This window comes from Athalia rosae, chromosome 1, assembly GCF_917208135.1.
Source record: "Athalia rosae chromosome 1, iyAthRosa1.1, whole genome shotgun sequence".
Lineage (NCBI taxonomy): Eukaryota > Metazoa > Arthropoda > Insecta > Hymenoptera > Athaliidae > Athalia > Athalia rosae.
In genome coordinates this window covers 31,185,809-31,204,794 of record NC_064026.1, presented here as the reverse complement: position 1 = coordinate 31,204,794, position 18,986 = coordinate 31,185,809, and the positions used below count along the sequence as shown (strand labels likewise).

At 40.6% G+C, this 18,986-nt stretch overlaps 1 protein-coding gene across 10 annotated transcripts in view; it reads left to right on the top strand.

Annotated features, from left to right (window-relative positions):
• Positions 1–18,986, top strand: part of LOC105684182 (agrin-like) — a 237,606-nt gene that overhangs the window by 179,286 nt on the left and 39,334 nt on the right. The window lies entirely within an intron of this gene.

Sequence of the window (18,986 nt, the reverse complement as noted above, 5' to 3'; positions counted from 1 at the left end):
TTACGCACCCTCGATATCTTTTTTTTTTTATTCTTTGGTCTTTTTCCTGCGCTATAATGTGCGATAATTCGATGTGCATTATTACATTATAAATTCATATTAAATGACCGCATGTGCGGTACATATTTGTACACGGTTATGTGTACAGGTGATAAATATGTGCGTCAATTTGCACAGAGAGCGCGAGTCGTTACTTATAATCAATACAGCCGATTACATCCGGTCAGTTTTCGAGCAATGAAAAATCGAGATGACGATCAGGTACGTCGAAAAGTTGATCGTGTGTCGAAAGGAGTGTTGCTTTTTCTTGCTGATCGAATGATGAAATAGAAGTTTTTGTTTCTAGTTATTTTTATTTTTTTTTAAATCTGTCCCATTTTATAAATTGAACGCTGTAGGCGCGCGCGCACGATACGCTTCTAAAGATTTACTCGAAGTAACTCGTGATCCGGAGTACACTGGCTGTTGTATATTTATACGGTGAATTCGAAAAAACCGTATGTTTTATTCAGTACAAGTTTTGCGCGTTTTACACCAAGACGCGCGCGCGTTTATGCGGGAAAATTTTTTTTTCCCATACTAAAATATACACCTCTGCATAAAATCGTGCTTCACGTAGACGCGTGAATTGCAATTTTTCTTCTGCGGATTCTCTCGCTCTTCGTCGGTTGCACAGCGAGGCAAGCCGTCGATTGGTTTCCGCCCATGAGGACACCTCTCGTGACTCACCCTGTACAAGTGCGCACCGGGGTTTCGTAAACGAGAACGATATCGAACCCCCTCAACGTGGAGAGTCGATATACATATATCTGCCGTGCACCACGACGATCGCACTCGAAAATCGAAATTTATTCAACAAAGTAGAAGGTAAAATTTTCATCCCAAAGTGCAGCGACGCGGTTATCTCACACGCCGAAATTATTATTTTCATTATTGTTATCGTTATCGCGATTTTTATCGTTAACGCAGCGGCAGCGTATCTTGCAAATACATTTATTGTCGAAAATTTTTCAAATTCATTTATATGAATGTTATTCGTAGCTGTGCGGTTCTGGAAAATATTGTAAAGTTTTTTTTACCTCTCCTCCTAACCAAGGAACGAATAGATCATAAAGGATGAAATCCTGTTTTCAAATATTCTTCCTCGTATATGGAGAATACCTCGAATGCGTAAAGTTCTTTTTTTTAAACTTCTTCTTCGCCATTCGACGCTCTCGCAAATATTCAGATTCTACTTCTACCGTTCTCGTGTCTAGAAAACCTTTAATATTATCGCTACATAAATGTGCGATATGCTTCACCCGATGTGAAAACTCGTACACCCTATATTTCCGAACGACGCAGGTTTTAAGGTATGTCAAAACGGTTGAGCGGGAATACCGTCGGTGGTTGAAAATTAAATCGAAGAATTTATTCGATTTTTACGTTCGTTTGCTCCGCGCCGTGTACGAGGTCAGGAGCAGTGATTATAAAATTTGATGACGGTATGAATCTGTCGTGAAAATTATGTCGAGGGAGTCGAATGAACGAAAAAGTTCGCGCGGGACAAATCATTGGCGTTAATTTGATGTCGTGTATTTACGACCAGAGAGGGTGACTCTTCCGCAAGAGGGAAAATTGAAATAATTTTTATTGGCTTACCCCGGGCTTTACCCACCTGCCGTTCTCGTAAAGCTCCTCAAAATATCATCGCAATCTTTTTCAGTTTTTTTTTTTTTTTTTTTTTTCTATTTTCTGGTATCTGAATAGGATACATTCAGCGACTACTAAATTTTATTACCTGTTGTCTTTACGTTTGAACGCGAATGTTTGACGGGCTTTGATAAAATTGAACTTTAAGTAAGCGATTAATTTAAGCGATTCAAAGGAATCGCTTTGAACGACGGTTTCCCCGGCGTAGCGCCGGAGATTTCAGGGACTCTGCAGGAAAAAGAGGGACGCTATTCCCCGAGAGGAGACACCAAAGACGTAGTGAAATCTGAAATACGCGAGAGTCGCCTCGAGAGTAATTAAGTTAATCAGCCGTTATCTCCTCGACACGGATCGCGACACTCGCGGAAAATAAATGCAGCGTTTCAAGGTGTCCGATGGTGTGGAAAGAGCTTTTTTTTCTTTCTGTATGTCGAATATCGTGGAAACAATCTACTATTTCCATATCTTCGCGTTTACTATAGACAAACGAAGAAATAGGGCGTAAAGGGCACGAAGGGCAACTAAACCCCGTACTAATAGGATTGGCTTTAGAAAACTAACGAAATTATTACCACAGATATCATCGTACGCGTGGTACCTTAACTTCTGGGAACGAGGCTTCCCACGCCTTGCGAGGTTCCCTGAAACAAAAATAATCCGATCAAGTAACACACTTATAGATTTGGGAGGATTCGCGTGCCTGATTTGATTTTTATTCGATTTTAGAAGCAAACATCGGAATGGTTTTTTTTTTTTTTTCATCTATTCTCACGTATTTCGAGCTCGAAAAACCTGCAATCTGCTCTGTGCACCTTGAAACCAAACTGCGCGAGAACAACGTTCGCCAGGGAATTAGGAACCTGAAATGCATTGTCATTTTATTTTTTTGAAATACCCTTTGATCCGACGTAATCTAAAACGAAGTGAAATAAAGTTGAGGGTAAATTGAACATAATGCAGTTCAACGATGACATGAAATTAGAACTAAATTTTCCCCCTTTCATCGTCCGTGATTGTGCGGGTTGTATATCGGCGCGGCGATGTTGATGTTTTCCAGTAAATGTGGAAAACTTGCAATTTCTCGTTCAAAACTCGTTAGGAACGAACGTTTCCAATTAAAGTGTAAAAGACAGCTCTACCATCGACACTAAAAGGTCGGTAAAGAGCCTTTGCAAGGTAACAACCAAGGCGAGCGGTTCAGCCTGCAGCGTGGTGGAGTTCGGAGCTTTTCGAACGTCCTCAGAAATGATTACTTATTATGTCAAATGTATTTATAGAACAACAATTCCGAATCCTCGGGCTTCGTATCACAACGACTGATGTTTCTCCCGTGTTTAATTAAACTCGGAATAGAAGGAGAAAAAAACCCGAGGAAACCGCGTGCCCAAAATTAAAAACTATCGCAATTTAATAAGACGGAATAAAAGAATTTCCGTAGCTGGTATTATAATATTTGAAATGGCGGTTGAGTTGGCAAAATGGAATATATACGGCGTACGTACACCAGAATCCTCGGAGATATTTTTGGTCCTGAATGTCGTCCGGGTGGGGGGGAGGGGGGTGGGGGAGGGATGACGTTGGGAAAAGGAAAGAAAAAAGACGGGAGGAGGGGTTATAAGAAGAGGACGAAGGAGATACGGTGGAAAAGGAAGAACTCGCGAAAGGGAACGGGACATTTCAACGGATATGAAATTGCGTGTCGACGCCGCGTGAACGAAATGCTCGTCGTGTTTCCTCCACGTGACATACATACTCGGATTCAACGGAAGCGAGGTCACCGTCGAGGTTTGCCTGTTCCTTGCAGGGGGCAAAGGTCACTTTGTTACGAACGAGACAGGTTCGAGTTCGCTGCAGGGGGAAGTTTATGTAACGAGGCATCCCTTCGGGGATGTTTCATCTGCAGATGAGGCTTATTATGATACGTTATATTTGAATCAGGACACATGTTACCGGCTCAAATATAAGAACACCCTTTTAGGGCACGTGTACGCGCACCGAGGTTCGGATATTTAGGGTTTATAACAGAGAGGGGCGGGTTCGAGGGTATTATCTGAGCCTTTTTTTAATCTCCGGGATACGTGTGTGCTTTAAAAATATTTCGAGTCAACGATACTCGAAGGGGACTCACGCGAACCTGAACTATAACGCGACGCTTCGAGAGAAAACGGGAGGAATGAATAAATATAACGACCGAGGTACGAAAAAAATGTTGAATAAAAAAAAAAGACGAAGGAAAAAAAATGTTGCGCCAGTCGAATCTGCGGGACCCTTTTTCTCATCGCGTTGCGCCAACTCCTTATTTTCTCAAGTCTGGGTACAGATTGTTACTTTGAATCCTGTGAAAAATGTTGCCAGCTATTTTTCAGGATTAGCCGTTGCAGAAATCTCCTCTCTTCGGTCCCTGGGCGGAGACGAGAGAGGGAAAGAGAAAAGTAGATATGGTGCCACGAAAATAGAAGGGAAAAAAGTAAAGACTTTATAGCAACGCATAACTCACCTTCCTTATTGAAACTTCCGCCCAGTTTTCCCAAGGATTAAGACATTCGTTTTAAATTTGTCGAAAAATATTTTTTTTTCTCATACCTACTCGCCGAGAGGGAATGGAAAGAAACTTCGCTAATTTACCAGGCAACCACGTTTTGCCGTTTTATTTTTTTTTAAGTCTTTTTTTTTTTTTCTCTCTTTTTTTTTCTTTTTTACTTCTACACCGAGACTCGGACTCTGCGGTACGGTACGAGCTAGCTAACTGCTGAAATACCTGAGATATTAAATTTTTCTTGATTAAAGAAAAACACACCCCGCAATTTCAATTATCGATTTTGCGATTTTATATTTACACCAGTTTCGGAACTTCCGTCAGACCGATATATATACATATATATATCATTGATGGATAATACCGCGGAGTTGTATGTATAGCGTATGAAATCATACGGTTCACTTCGCAGTCGCCGACCGTTTGGCAAATATTATCGACGTTCGATAATCAGTTTTCATCGATTCGTGTTTAAAAATATGGACACAGTTCGAGAGATCCGTATTTCATCCCCGAGTCTGACGCGTGAAACTGATGAAAATAGTTGAAAATATTTCAACCGATTCCAGGGGTTATTTACAGCCTCGAAGTTAGTGCAAAACTTAACCGCGTGATCGATCTCGCTGAAGAAAAAAGCAATTTACAGGATACAGTGCGGTTCAATTTTACACGACACGTAAGGGGGGGTCGGGGGATTGAGAAAAAGTACGAAGATTGCAGATGGCAGATGGCAGATGGCAGGTGTTAAGGCATTTGTCAGTCGAAGAGTGTATTAGCTCCGACTGTGGGGTACACTTATTAGCAAACGCCTCTATATGCATGGCTCGAAGCCAACTAGTTTGAAACCCAAGAGTTCGGGGCGGGAGGGAGGGAGGGGGTTGAAGTTGGAACGCGTGCTGGCGTCTCGGGTCACGGCGTTATTCGAGGAGGGGTTAGGGGTCAAACCGAGGGAATATGAGGGGTCAGAAGACCGGATCCCAAGATCTCATCGTGCATACTGAAACGTGTATCGTTGCGCATAGGAGCACCCGAATGCGAAATGTATTTGCGATAATTCTTTTATCAAAAGGTTAATACGCCCTGTACGCGTTTCGCAAGATCGATGAGGGGTGATCGTTCATCCGCCGTGACTGAATTTTTAAGCTTTTTAAAAACTGCTCGTGACTCGATTATGAACCCCATAAATCCACCTGGGCGCAGGGTTGAAAAATCGAATATAATTGTTAATCGTACAGCTACGCGGTTACGTGTATTCGCGGTTATTTTACAGCGAGAATCGGGACGATTAACCCGTTCGTAATTCGGATTAACAACTCTAACAATGACCACCGGCGACGGTCGTCCGTTACCCTCACCCTGTCATTGATAATTCGAAGGCAATTTAACCCTCGTCGTTGAAAATTCCAACCTACACTCCTCGGCCATCCTTCACCCACCGCCCTTCGCCCTTCGCCCTTCGTCCTTATTCTCCTCGCACCGTGTACGTATAATGTACAAACATGCAGCGGGATGCGAAGCATTTGAGACGGTTTGTTGCGTCGAATGTATACTACGCCTTGCCTCACTTTTTTTCCCCGCTTTTTTCATCTCTCTGTTTCTGCAATTGATGCGAATAATACCGCTCCTCACATGACGAGGGCGTGTAGATGTTTTTTTTTTTTCTTTTCTCATTCCGAGTCCATATTTTTTATCGTCTTTGATAAAACTTTTGATCGTGTAGGATAGCGTCAAACCGAAAGAACCCTTTAATATGCAAATTGATTCACAGAGTTTTGAATGTAATTTTGGGTCGTATTTATCATTTTTTTTTTTTTTTTTTTTCATCTCATTTTTATTCGCAATTTCAACCACAGCGTCGAACAGACGACTGATTACTTGCGTTATAAATATATAGAGGTGTACGTCTAATATGTTTTTTACACTATTTTACGAAGGATCAAAGGATATCGTACGTCTAATTGCTATTTACCTTGTCTCCAGCAGACTACACTCTTTCTGTTTTTTTTTTCTCTCTTCGCGCCCCAGAATAATCAATGCAGCTCTCATACGAAACACCAAGCAACAAGATTTTTCTTTTCTTGTTCTCGTTCCGTTCCCAAATTCCCCAAATATTGTTCGTGGTATAGAAGTCGATGAAAATGGAAAAAAGACACACACGTTGTCGAAGGAAGTCCGGAAGAATTTGTTTTCTCTTTTTCCGATTTCAAAACTTGCAGAGAGATCGTCATTCCTATGAAGATAAGGAGGGAATGTGACTCGGTCCGTTATACTTATATCAATTTTTATAACCGGGAAAACGTCTGCTGCGCGCTAAAAGCGCTTTTCTAAAGCTTCGCCGCACGTATACTATGCACATAAGGATATGGTACACGTATTCTATATGTATAGAAATTTTTAACCCCTATAATCGATTATCTGAACACACGACCGTGAGGCGAGCGCCGGTCCTTTCATCTTGGAAAAAGTTTACAGCCGCTCGAGAAAAAAAAAAAAAAAAAAAAAAAAAAAAAAAAAAAAAAAAGGAAGAAAAATGCGCTTGCATGGTTGCTTAATCGCAGTTCTGAGAGCTCGGGAATCCAGGTCCTTTTAGCCACGGATTTTCAGAAAATGAAATCAAATAAAATAAGAAAAGAAAAGTGAACCACCGCTGCACCTCAAGTTTGCATCCAGAAAAAGCGGCAATGGCGAAACGTGTTGCGAGGCGAGACATGAACGGAAACCTGTTTTGCGTATAAATCCTTTAGGGGCTCATATTTACCTTCGCACAGCGCACCGACCGTACCTCGAGCTTTCAACTAGATATTCGCAGTGGGTTTAGCGAACATTTGAATGCCACTGGTTAGTGCTTGTGCGTCTTTTTTTTTTTTTTTCTTGTTCCTCTTTTTCGTACTCTCTCCTTTTACCGGGCAAACATTTCAACGTCCTAAGGAATGCCAAACTTTCATATTCCGCGCGAGCTACTCACCTCACCCTGTAACGTTACCGAAATTCGTTTGCGCTGCACTTCGTCTTTATTTTATTATTTTCTTTAATATTTCTCAACAAAATTACAACCCTTCGAAAATTTGTCGAAGAAACGAGAGAAAATCTCGCGAAACTGAGAAGAAACGCTCGCTGTTCGAAGAGATTTTTTTCTCACGGTCTCTTTACCCCTCCGTTTATCAAACTGCTGATCGTCATGATTTTTCTCCATAACTTTGACTTGTAAGACAACATGGTAAATTCCACACTTATACACGTCGCGTAGGTGTAAGATAAACGGACGTGTATGGTGGATACAATTTTATACTTTCTGCCGGAAAAAGAAAAAAATAAAAAAAAATAAAGAGAGAGAAAGAAAGGAAGGAAAAAAAGTGGCGAACTTGGTTCATAGAACTTTTTCTATCCTATCATGGATCATCGTTACACGACCACCCTCCATACCTTCATCTTCGTAAAAGTTTACAACCTCTGAAAATCAGGAGGGGGCGAAGCATGAGTAGCTTCATGGCGTAATCACCATTTCTTAAATTAAAAATGCAAAGCCTTCAGCGTCGCGATGTCATGTGGACGAGATAAGTGTTCTGTGAACAAATATTCGATGATGCATCGTAGCCACGTAGGCGGAAAAAAAAGTGAATATTATAATATTTTTCATTTTCATACCGGAGTCGCACCGCACAGCGATCGTTTTAACGCGGAATAAAAATTTTTCGAATGGATCGCTCTCCGTCGTGTGAAAATTAAAGCATCGTTCGATTGAGTTTTTTTTTCAATACTCAGACATAAGAAAAGGGTGAAATTTGAACGAGTCGGCTGTATCGATAGAAAACGAAAGAGGAAAAAAAAAAAAATAAAAAGAATATACTTTTAACATAGATATATTGAACTATGCTTTTAAGTACTTTGGGATACTTTAGAAGTTGGTAGGTTCTAGAGAGAAGAAGAAGCTCGGTAAAGTTCGGTTTCCCTTGATTCGTTCGGTAATTAGTTCGAGATACCATAGGCAAATTATCATCGTGTCAAACTAACCAAAGTATCGAACCTGTTTCTTCTCCTCTCTCTCTCTCTCTATCTGCGCGAGAGGGAAGATCCTTCGTCTAAAGTTTTGTCAAAACTTGCCAAATAGAAATCATCCCTCTCCTCATTCTTCTTCCTCATCTCATAGAAGTTCGCGGCTCCTGTAAAAGAAAGTTCGAGCACATCGTCCCCGACAGAACCCAAACCTCAAATCCCTCCTCCCCTATATGGTTTCCACTTTGAACTTTTACTCTGCACCAGCGAGCAATGGGAAAAAAGAGCCTTATCTTGCATGACCTGAATTTTTTGTCTTCCTTTATATATGTATATATATATATATTTTTTTTTTCACGTCTTTTATTTGCACTTTTTCTACGAGGCTGTACGCGTGACCCTGCCACTTAAACTCTGAAACTAATTACGACGACGAAGAGAAGAGAGAGAAAAAAAGCTAGAGCATCGCGGAGAGACGAGAGAGGGTTTTTGCACCTCGCCAAGAGGAGAGAGGGCTCGGCGTTTTTTTTTTTTTTTTCTTTTTTATTATCATTTCTTTTTATTTCTCTTTTTTTATATCGCTCTTTCATTATTTACATCAGACTCTCCGAACAGCTCTGCCATCATTTATCCCGCACGCTCGTTTCGGAGGACGAAGAGGGGCGTCGCGACGCCCCTATAAATGTACGTATGTGGCTGTATACGTCTAAAGGTTATCGCCCAAGGTGAAACTCACTTTTCTGATTGGATAATAAGCTTCGAGTGGATCGATTGGTTCGATTGATACCTATGGACCGATTGTTCGATGTGGAGGGAAACTGGAATCCACATCGGTTGCGGGAAGAATAAAACGTGCGAAGCATCGCAACGCCACCTCGTTCGCCGGGATGAACTTGCCGCGAAAAGTCGGGAATATTGAATTCTCAAATCTTTCATCACCCGCCAAACGGCGTCCTTTTGTTACCTAAACCGTGCAACGTTTAAAAGAGGGTCTCCCAAACTTTTCATCTCTGTAACTTTTCCGGAATCCGTTAAAACCTTCGTGCCAAAAAATGCAGGGCGCGACTCGAGGGCTTTTTTTCGGCGCACTGCGGTCAGAATTTCTGATGAAAAAAAGCAAAGCATTAAAACCGACGGTAAGTAAATAAATGAAAAACATGAATAGTCGCAGAAAAATAACCAAGGTTTATGGAACACTTGACGCAGGAATTGCAGGCCATTTTTCCTGATAGCTTTGCACAATTTTCTGCCGCAGGCGACGATAAAATGAAAAAAATTGCCACTCGCTGTACCTGTTTCCCACCATGGGAAGCCACTTTGCCGAATCATTATTACTTCTTTATGAACGGAAGATTTCAAAATTCACGAACCAGTTTTGTTGTTTTTTTTTTTTTATTTCTACATTTCTCTTTCACTCTACTTTCTCAATCGTAAAATAGTAGGCGACATTCAGGAACTAGGAGACTTTTCCCGTATACCATTACTAGAGGGTAGATAGCGATATTCTTGATATTCCTATCTGCTGCACCTTTACCCAGAACTAGGAACACCTAGACTATTTACCGGTAACTATTCCAGCGAATTTCTCAAGATTCGAAATAATAAATTCGAATGGTTAGTGCACACCGCGTTCGATTAATATTCGACTCGTACGACCCGATTTTCATCGTAATTTTTTCGAGGTTTATCTAAAAATTACAGTCTAATTATTTTTGCATGGAATACCGACGCCGATGATTGAAATTTCGCGACGAGTCAACGCCGCTTAATTTCGAATTTAATACGCCGCGTTATCTGCAGCGAAAAGCTTCGTTATGGCAACAATGAGCATCCCTACCTTCGTCTTTCGTTCGTTTCAATCTTATCGCGAGTGACGGCTGAGAGGTAATAAATCTATTCAGCTTGAAGAGATCATTCGGTTTTAGGTTCTCGAGTAACCTTAATTTAGCGATCGAGTAAACTCGAATGAAATAAATGTGATTGAAAATTATTACCGAAGAGAGAAGTATTCGTAATACCGATCGGTTTGAATCACGGCGAAAAGTCTACAGAAAATAAGAAAGGAGAACGAAAAAAAAAATCAGTCAAAACAAAACGAATATCGGGAGAGTAAAATAAAAAAAAAAAAAGAATATAGGGAAAAATGAAATATGACCGGCAGAAAATAAACTTTCAACCGGTAGAATAAGAATCAAGTTTTGGATAAATTCGGGATTCTCCCGATTGAACCGAACTGAATTAAGCCAATCTCGAAGGGATTTAAATAATTGAAATAAATTACGCGCCAGACGCCGAGGGAGCGAGAAGCTCTACCAATTCTGGAATACTGAGATATGATACCTCATCTTTACGCCTTACTAAATTCACATTCTATAGTTACGTACGCGTATATATTTAGATCAAATTTCTTCTGATCGTAATTTTACAAGCAAAATATCAATTTTATATACACCCGATGCTCCGAGAACGAGAAAGGAAAATCAACAATTTTTTCCAAAGTCAATCCTCTGCCCGGCAAAGGAAAAGCTTTAATAACGTCGGTTTAAAAACGGCAGATTCAATCGGCAGCGAACTTAATTATTTTCAAGAAAATAAAATCAAAGGGATTATCCCACTGGCTCGGCTATACGTATAATGTCATATTATCTGCTCGAGTTTTTCAATCTCCAACGCGTCGTCGACCGTTCTCGTTTTTCTTTCTTCTTTTTTTTTTTTCATTAGAGAGAGAGAGAGAAATGAGCGAAAAAGAAAATAAAATCATAATTACGGCGTTTAACATTTGATGAATTCAAAAATTTAAGGTTTTTTTTTTTTATACACAAGAGATGAAAAATAGTCTTACCACGGATTCTGTCGAGTACGTAGTGCGTATAACCCTTTAGCTGTAATGGAGGCTAAAACTGAAAAAAATAAAATAAAATACTGCAAAAAAGGATGGGAAAAAAGTCGGAACATTAGCTTGTCGCTCGTTCTACAGTGTCGGATAATCTACCGGCTTGAAGAAAAATCGTGGTACTTCGCGTGGGTAAAAAACAAGCCAAAGAAAGCGCTAAGAAACCTCAGAAACAAAGGGTGTAATTTGAAACATAAGAAATAAGAGAAAAAAAACGAAAAAAAATAAGAAAGAGAAGAAAAGTAAAAAGTGTAGGAAGAAGGAAAAAAAAAAAAAAAAAGGTAACTCGTTGCTGCCGCGAGCGGGGAGTGGCTGACATGTAATTATTCTACCACTTAATTCTGCCTGGCACAAGACACTGTGCGACTACTACTACTACTAGCTGGGCGGTGCGGGTGAGGAAAGAATAAGGACTCCGTAGCGGTCCGGGAGATGCAAAGTATAGTAGCGGGGTGCCGACTTCGATAGTAAAACCGACTTTTTGTTTGGTTTTTCCCATTTTCTCTTCGGATTCTTGGTTTTTTTTCTATTTTTCCAATTTTTTCTCCTTATCGTCGGGATTATTAAACCAGTGCAGTGCATAACGCGGTGGCGCACATACCGCATCTAGATCAAAGTACGTGTGGAGTAATCCGAGAGATTTTTTTTTTATCTCTTTGCTCTCCTGTCTCCAGGTACGAGAGTCAAACTTGATTTCGAAGAGAAGAAATAATCCGGGGAAAGATATCGAAAATATTCTTTAAAATTCAGACAGCCCGAGACCACATATTCCTTTTGAGTTTTTTTTTTTTTTTTCAAAAAGTCCGGTTCGAAAAAAGTGGAAACAGATAACGGGAGAAAACTTTTGAAGCTCAAAATCTACGAGTTCTTTAGAAATCTTTCAGATTGTAGGAAATTACATCGAAAATTGGATAGTTTTCAATGTAGCGCTTTTGTAGTATAATAAAAGGTGACTCGGAATACCTCCCGTATATGTGCGTACGCATATGTGATTTTAGAGTTTAATTACCTAGAAAATTGACGCTGTAAATCGAAGTCCGGTATTTATAATGCAAAATTGTACGTATATATAACGTGTGTATATAATACTTACAAATACAGGTATATGCTTCTGTGTAACAATATACATAGCGATTGTTCGATGCGCTGCGGAACTCCGAGTACATGATGAAACGGTGGAAATTTCATGCAATGATATTTGATCTAAAGGTTTCGGTTTGCCCGTTAATAAATCGACTGTGATATTATTTCACTTGAATTTAATCATTTATGTACACTACACGCATTGTATATATATGTATATATACGTTTATAATTAACAAGCCTTCAGATGTATGTATATTTCATTTCAACGAGAATTCGATTCAGCGTTCGATTCAGTCGAATTCACAATTGAATTTGTAGGGAGACAAAACCGATGGAAATATGTACTGGGATTTTACCTTCTTCCAAACAGGTTTGTTCGAAAGAACAAGGTGTACCAGATTACGTTTTACATCACACAATTATTGCCCGAGTGAATTTTTGCTGCCAGAAAGGTCTCGTTCGGTTATTCGTATTTCACCAAATTAAACGTAAACGTAGAAACGCCCCGCTTAACCCCGTTTCCCTTTTGCATTGATTTTCATTTTAACATTTCTAATTCTCTCCTCCCCGGATTTCGGCTCGAGCATAATAAACGGGAATCTCGAGAGTTGCTAAATGTACAAAAGACAGCGCCGTTCGGTGGAAACAGCTTGTCGAGAGCTCGCGGAGCTACGAGGGGGGGGGGGGGGGGGGGGGGGGAGTCGGCTAAGATATGGACTGCCACTGCCCTTTCGGAGATCAACTTGTCCGACGCCAGCTCTCCTAATTCCATCTGATATGGATCGCGTCTTGAAGGGTGAAGGTGACTCCTGGCCATCACTTCTCGCGCCCTCCGGGGACATTTGTCCCGCACCTCGCCTCGAATCCCACCGCAATGTCCTCCGCTCTTCGTTCCATCCTCACGTCGGTATCTCCGTTCCTGGGTGTGCGTTTCTCGCGACCTTATTCTTTTTCTTTCCTCTCTCTCTTTCCGAAAATGAAAAAGTTATCGCCCGATACAGCGACACGCCTGGTTCTTTTTTTCAAACAATATACGTAATAAACGTAATTCATGCGGTTCCATTTAATTGTTCGTCGATCGAATTCATTTTCATGACATGCATTAACGTACGTCATACCCCCTTCCCGTATCATGGTTTATCGGCATATGTATAGTATACATACCTGGTACGCAGAAAATGGAGGGAACCATTTCATCGTGAACCCACCGCTTGTTTATCTCTAATAATTAATTATTTATCGAACGATGTCATTCGCGAATAGAAACAAACGTTATTTAGCACGAGCCATTTGTTTTTGTTTCAACCGTACACGGTTATCAGCTATACGATAAGCGTGCGCTTGATCGGGAAATAAATTATTTTATGTTAGGATCCACATTTAATTGATAATATCAAATGTAATAACCATAATAATGGGGAGGTACGGTGTTTCTCTGTGTATTTTACAATCGTGTAGAATTACCGAGAACGTATGCCCGCCGTTGCAGCAGCGGCGCAACTCCGTTAGAAACTGGACAAATATAAACGGGGATTAGCTGTAAATTTTGTTGTACAAACGGAGGCTTCTCTACATTATTACGGCTTTGAAATCGGAGATTTATAAAATAATTATACTTCGACGATTCCGGTTGCATGGAAGGTATTTTTACGTACTTCTCAATGTCGATACCTGTACCTAATTTATCATATTTCGTGGAACTTTTTCTGTTCCCCCAGAATTTATATTAAGATATTTTTGCGAGTTTCGAAAGCTCCGTCGTTTTTCTTTTACTTTTTAATACTCCCAACTAATCGGAAATCAAAAAAATTTTTGTCAAACAACAACGAACCTCCCAAAGTTTCTTCGAAGACAAAGAGAGAAGCCAGAGGACAAGAAGATGTCTCTGTGACGCTTCGCTGAATCCAGTCTCTTTAAGCTCAAAGGTAGATGTGATCTTTCTAATTAAATCGTTCAAAAGTCCGCCGGCGTTCGCGCGGCGACGAATAACGGAAAACGGAAAACGAGAAACGAGAAAACTAGAAAAAAAGGAAAAAAAAAAGAAGTTAAATTTAATGAAGTCCCAACGCTTGTACAGCCCCGCTACGTGTATCGCTTACGCCCCATGCAAACAAAAATCGCATCGGCGATGAGAATCTGCCTAGCCAACGAATCTGTAACGTCTTTACCTTGTAACTGCTTGAAAAATTCTCTCCGAAGTGGAAACATCGTATATTTCAAGAAATGAAAAGCACACCTCGGAAACCGTGAAAAAAAACAGAGATGAGGATTCGAAACATCCCGGGTCCTATCTCTCCACTTGACGTGAAAAATGATAATTACATTTTAAGAGACGTCTGTTGGATTTCAGATTAGAAAAAGTCGCGCGCTCCCTTTACCGTCGGGTCATCGCCCGTGCATTGTTCCAACAAAGGGAGGAGAACAACGCGTAATAATGCACATTACAGCGGACTTTTACTTTTGCTCTCACCTTTTATCACCAGATATATACGTGCGATGTATAACGTCTCATTTAACGGTTTATGACCTCTGCTGCAGTCCTCCGCCCTCCGTGCGAGCAGCCGAACAACCATCGATCTGCGGAATCGCGCGCGGTACCCCGGCCAAAACGAGGGGAAAGAGAAAGGGAATTCGATCGCTAAATTGGGCCGATGTAAGAATTAAGTCGGATCTCCGTACACGGGATGCGGAGAGAAGTTTAGCTGTCGACGAGGCAGCCGGTACACCCAAAAAAAAAAAGGATAAAAAAGAAAGAGAGAAAGAGAAAAAAAAAATTGAAAATTAAGAAAGTACTTCTAACAAGTCCAATATCGTTGCGCGAATTTCACCACCCCTGTAACTCCGTGTACGGGGGGGGGGGGGGAGGGAATCGGTGTGCAAACATAATCGGTCGGTGCCTGTAATACACCAACTTAGGGACTCCCCCCTCGGGGATTCGGGTTCGCAAATAGTAATTCTAGCACGCAACTCGATTTCCATGGGGTCTAAATTATCCCGAGTTCCGAACTGCAGATACCTGTACGCGATACGCGATATTAATTATTCTTTCGTTAATTCGGCACAAAAACGTCATTTGTCAGGTTTGTTTTTTTTGTTTTTTTTTCGTTCCTTTGCTTCTTTAACGCCCGTGTACCCGCGAACAGGGTAAAACCGACAAATTTCAATAGAACCGGGGGCATGCGAGCGACCCACGTAATATTAAAAGTTTATTTATTATTTTATTTATTTTTTCACAAGTTCAGCGGTTCGAGGCTCAATTTCACGCTATTAATAATTCAGTTAGGCGGAAGCCGCGCCATCGGTTATTATTCTCCTCGCATAGTTACTTACGATGCCCTCGCGTAGAACGGGGCTCCCCTCTTTCTCTCTCTCTCTCTCTCTCTCGCTCTCTACCGTTGCGGTCCCGCACGCCGCAGTCGTGATTTGATTTTATGGCCGGTGGCAAATTAATTCAATTCAACCCACCCCCGGATCTTCCGTCTTCTTCTTCTTCTACTTCGTTCATTTGGCGAGGGGGAGAGACGCGAGTCGCGCACTTCTTGGGGGGGGGGGCCCTCCGATCACCCGACTTTACTTCGACTACAGAAGAGACCCGTGCTCTTGCCACGCACCGTTTCACCCCTTCGTTATTATCGCGCAACGCGTACACGCGTATAGCATCCTCGTGTCGTTCGTCGTTGTGTGTATTGCACACCTCCTGTGCGCTCGATTCATGACGTTTATTTATGTATGATTCGTCCATAGGGGTTCCAAAAAGCGGCGTCTCTCGCAGCTATGCAGGTGCCCGAATGAACGAGAAGACTCGTTGTTGGATGGTCTAAATTTTCAGAACGATGTAATCTCTGAATTCTTCAGATTTAGTAACTAAAACTGCTCCTAGTTCTCGCCAGCAGATTCCGAAATTTCGCATACCTGTGTCTCAGCGTGATCCGGAAAATTCGTAGTCATTAGCGGTGAAGATTTTTCTTTTCTTTCTTTTTATTTTTTTTGGTTTTTTGGTTTTTTTTTTTTTTTTTTTTTTGAACCGTATGGGGTATAAACCACGAACTTAAATCAAGGTTGAAGAAATGCGGTAAAACTATTTCCCGGTTTTTCAAATGGAATTGGGAAAACGAATTGAACCGCAAGTTTCGATTAACCTGTTCAGCTATCCTCGGTAGGTCCTGTACGTACGTAACCCTCCGCGATGTGTAGGTAATGTTATATATATATATATATATGTATGTATGTGTGTATACATGTTGGCGGTGTACACATGGGCTATGTGCTGTACGTGTACATGGTATATAGCTACATAGGAGAATGTGGATCCAATTTTACCACTTGAGGGAAACTAGCGCTCCATCGTGAACAGTCGTGAGATCCGATGCGTTAATCTCGACTATCGCGTGACATTAAATCCTCAATCTATTGTTAAATTACAACCAGAAAGTCGTCAATTCTGTGGTTCGAAGTTAATCGCATGTCGAGTTAATAATTACGGAGAACGCGAACCGCCATTCGTTAACAAATTCAATTTTGGGTATGAACCTGCAGCGGCTCCTCCTATACACCGTAATACATTTACCTGCTTTGTATTATATTTCCCGTCAAAAGATCACAGAAATTTACCTCGCCCAGGCAATTTCATATATTTCCACTGGATGAACGTTGAATTTCAATACACATGTATTTCCAAAAAAATCCCCGAACGCGATATAACGTCCAAATTTATTGTCAAAATTCGTAATATACCCGTGCATATATCATTGCGGCGGCCCAAAAGGATTCTCGGCAATCGTATAACTTTTTTCGGCGTTTTTTTTTTCTTTTTTCACTTCTACTTTCATTCTGATTTGTAGGTGCACGAATTCATTCGTCCGTGTCATTATAATATTACAAAATTGACGGATGTTGCGAACTGCAGACGGCAGACGAAGAAAAATAGAAAAAAAAACCCGAAACGGATATTTTTTTTCTTCCTAACTCCGTTTCATTTTTTTCTCCGCCAGATTCTCTGATCCCACGTATAAATCTAGCTAGAAATCGTTTTTTGGGGCATCACCTCCCGCGGAGCTTTCGACTCCGGCTTACGCCGTTAGCCTCATAAAATATAAAAATAGAATTTAGCGTCAGTCTCGTGCGTCGTCTCGGTTGTATAGCTGTCATCACATTAACCTGGTTATTTCATTTCAATCCCGCCCTTCCCCTTTTTTTATTTATTCATCATTATGATTCCCAACACGCCCCCCCCCCCCGAAAGGGATACCGAAAAGCCTGACGCACGGAGATGTACCTATACAGATGTAAAAAAACCGACCGATCATTGAGGTCGACTAGTTAAAGAGAGAAAAAAAAAAAACGACAAAATATTTCACACATATTTTATCAAAATTTTCACGATTGATTGACCGCTGATAACGGAGTAGAATTGTATAATTTGATCAATTTTAACGTCACCCGTAAGCTTTTAACTCCCCTTGCGATGTATATATATGTGGTATATAACCTCAGCGTGATAAAAAATGAAAAAATAATTTATCAACCAAATTGAGAAATCGACAATTTTTATACTCATTGTGAACTGTATAGTGTATAGATGTATCTATTCAAGCGATGTGTGGGAGAAATGAAAAAAAGAAAATCAAATAAGAGCGAAAAAAAAAAAGGCAAAAATTTTTATTGATCCGTAGATGAGTCCTGCACAGGGAGCTTTGTAATTAAGTACGTGTCATGTCCAGCGTAATTTCGCACGCAGACTCCGCCCCCCGAATGTTTTTATTTTTTTTTATTTTTTTTCATTCTCTTTTTTCTAATACTTTTTCACTTTCGCCTATACATATATATATCGGAGTGTTCGCAATTCATTCGCAGCGGTTATATTCCGTGAATATAAATGTGGCGGTAAAACGGCGAGGGATGTAATCGAAAGAATCGAACCGTTGTACTTGGTGAGTTTTCGCGGATTGCCGTTGCAACGTGCAGTGTGCAGACTTTGCTAATTTTAAACCGCAGACGCCATGAAATAACAAAGTTTTTAATGGAATTCAATATCGTGATCCGTACAGAATATATTTTCTCTAGTATAAATTAGAGAAATATTCTTATACGTGTGTACGCGTACTATTCCCTATCTGGACAGCTCGGAATATAACGCTGGTCGATTGGCCGGGTTATTTAAAACTTGCGAAACTGGTGAATTTTAACTTTTGAATAAATGAGCCAAAAATGTATTTGACGTTATTAAATTTGCGCCACGTAAAAATTAAACTGAAATATTTCAAAAACCGGTACGGTGATTGTCCTAATGCGATTATATTTAACCTACTAATTAATACCGGTTTATTTATTCAATGATATATACTTTGCCAACGACTTTACGCCGCGCCGCAGGTTATTTACAAACTAATTTATGTACATACTTTTACCGTTAATTATTTTGTTGGTTAGTTGTTTTTTCAACCACGTTTCGCACGTCAATTCTTCCGCAAGTAAATATCGTTAATTCGCACCTATACGTGTGTGAAAAGTATAATTAGATAGTTCATCGAAATTATTGATGAAAAACGAAATCTCCTTTCCTTTTAGCGTCATGCTATTTGCCGGAGACTCCGAAAATTTGTCATGACAACGAAAGTAGGCAAACCGCCTTGCGGTGGACGTCTACTTTTTTTCGGATATATCGATCTCACCGTCTTTCGGGCCTCAACAATATATAGAAATACCCAAACTTACGCTCCCCAAATGAGGTCCACCGGGTATAACTAAGCGTAATGATGACAAAAGACTGCGACAATATCTCTTTTC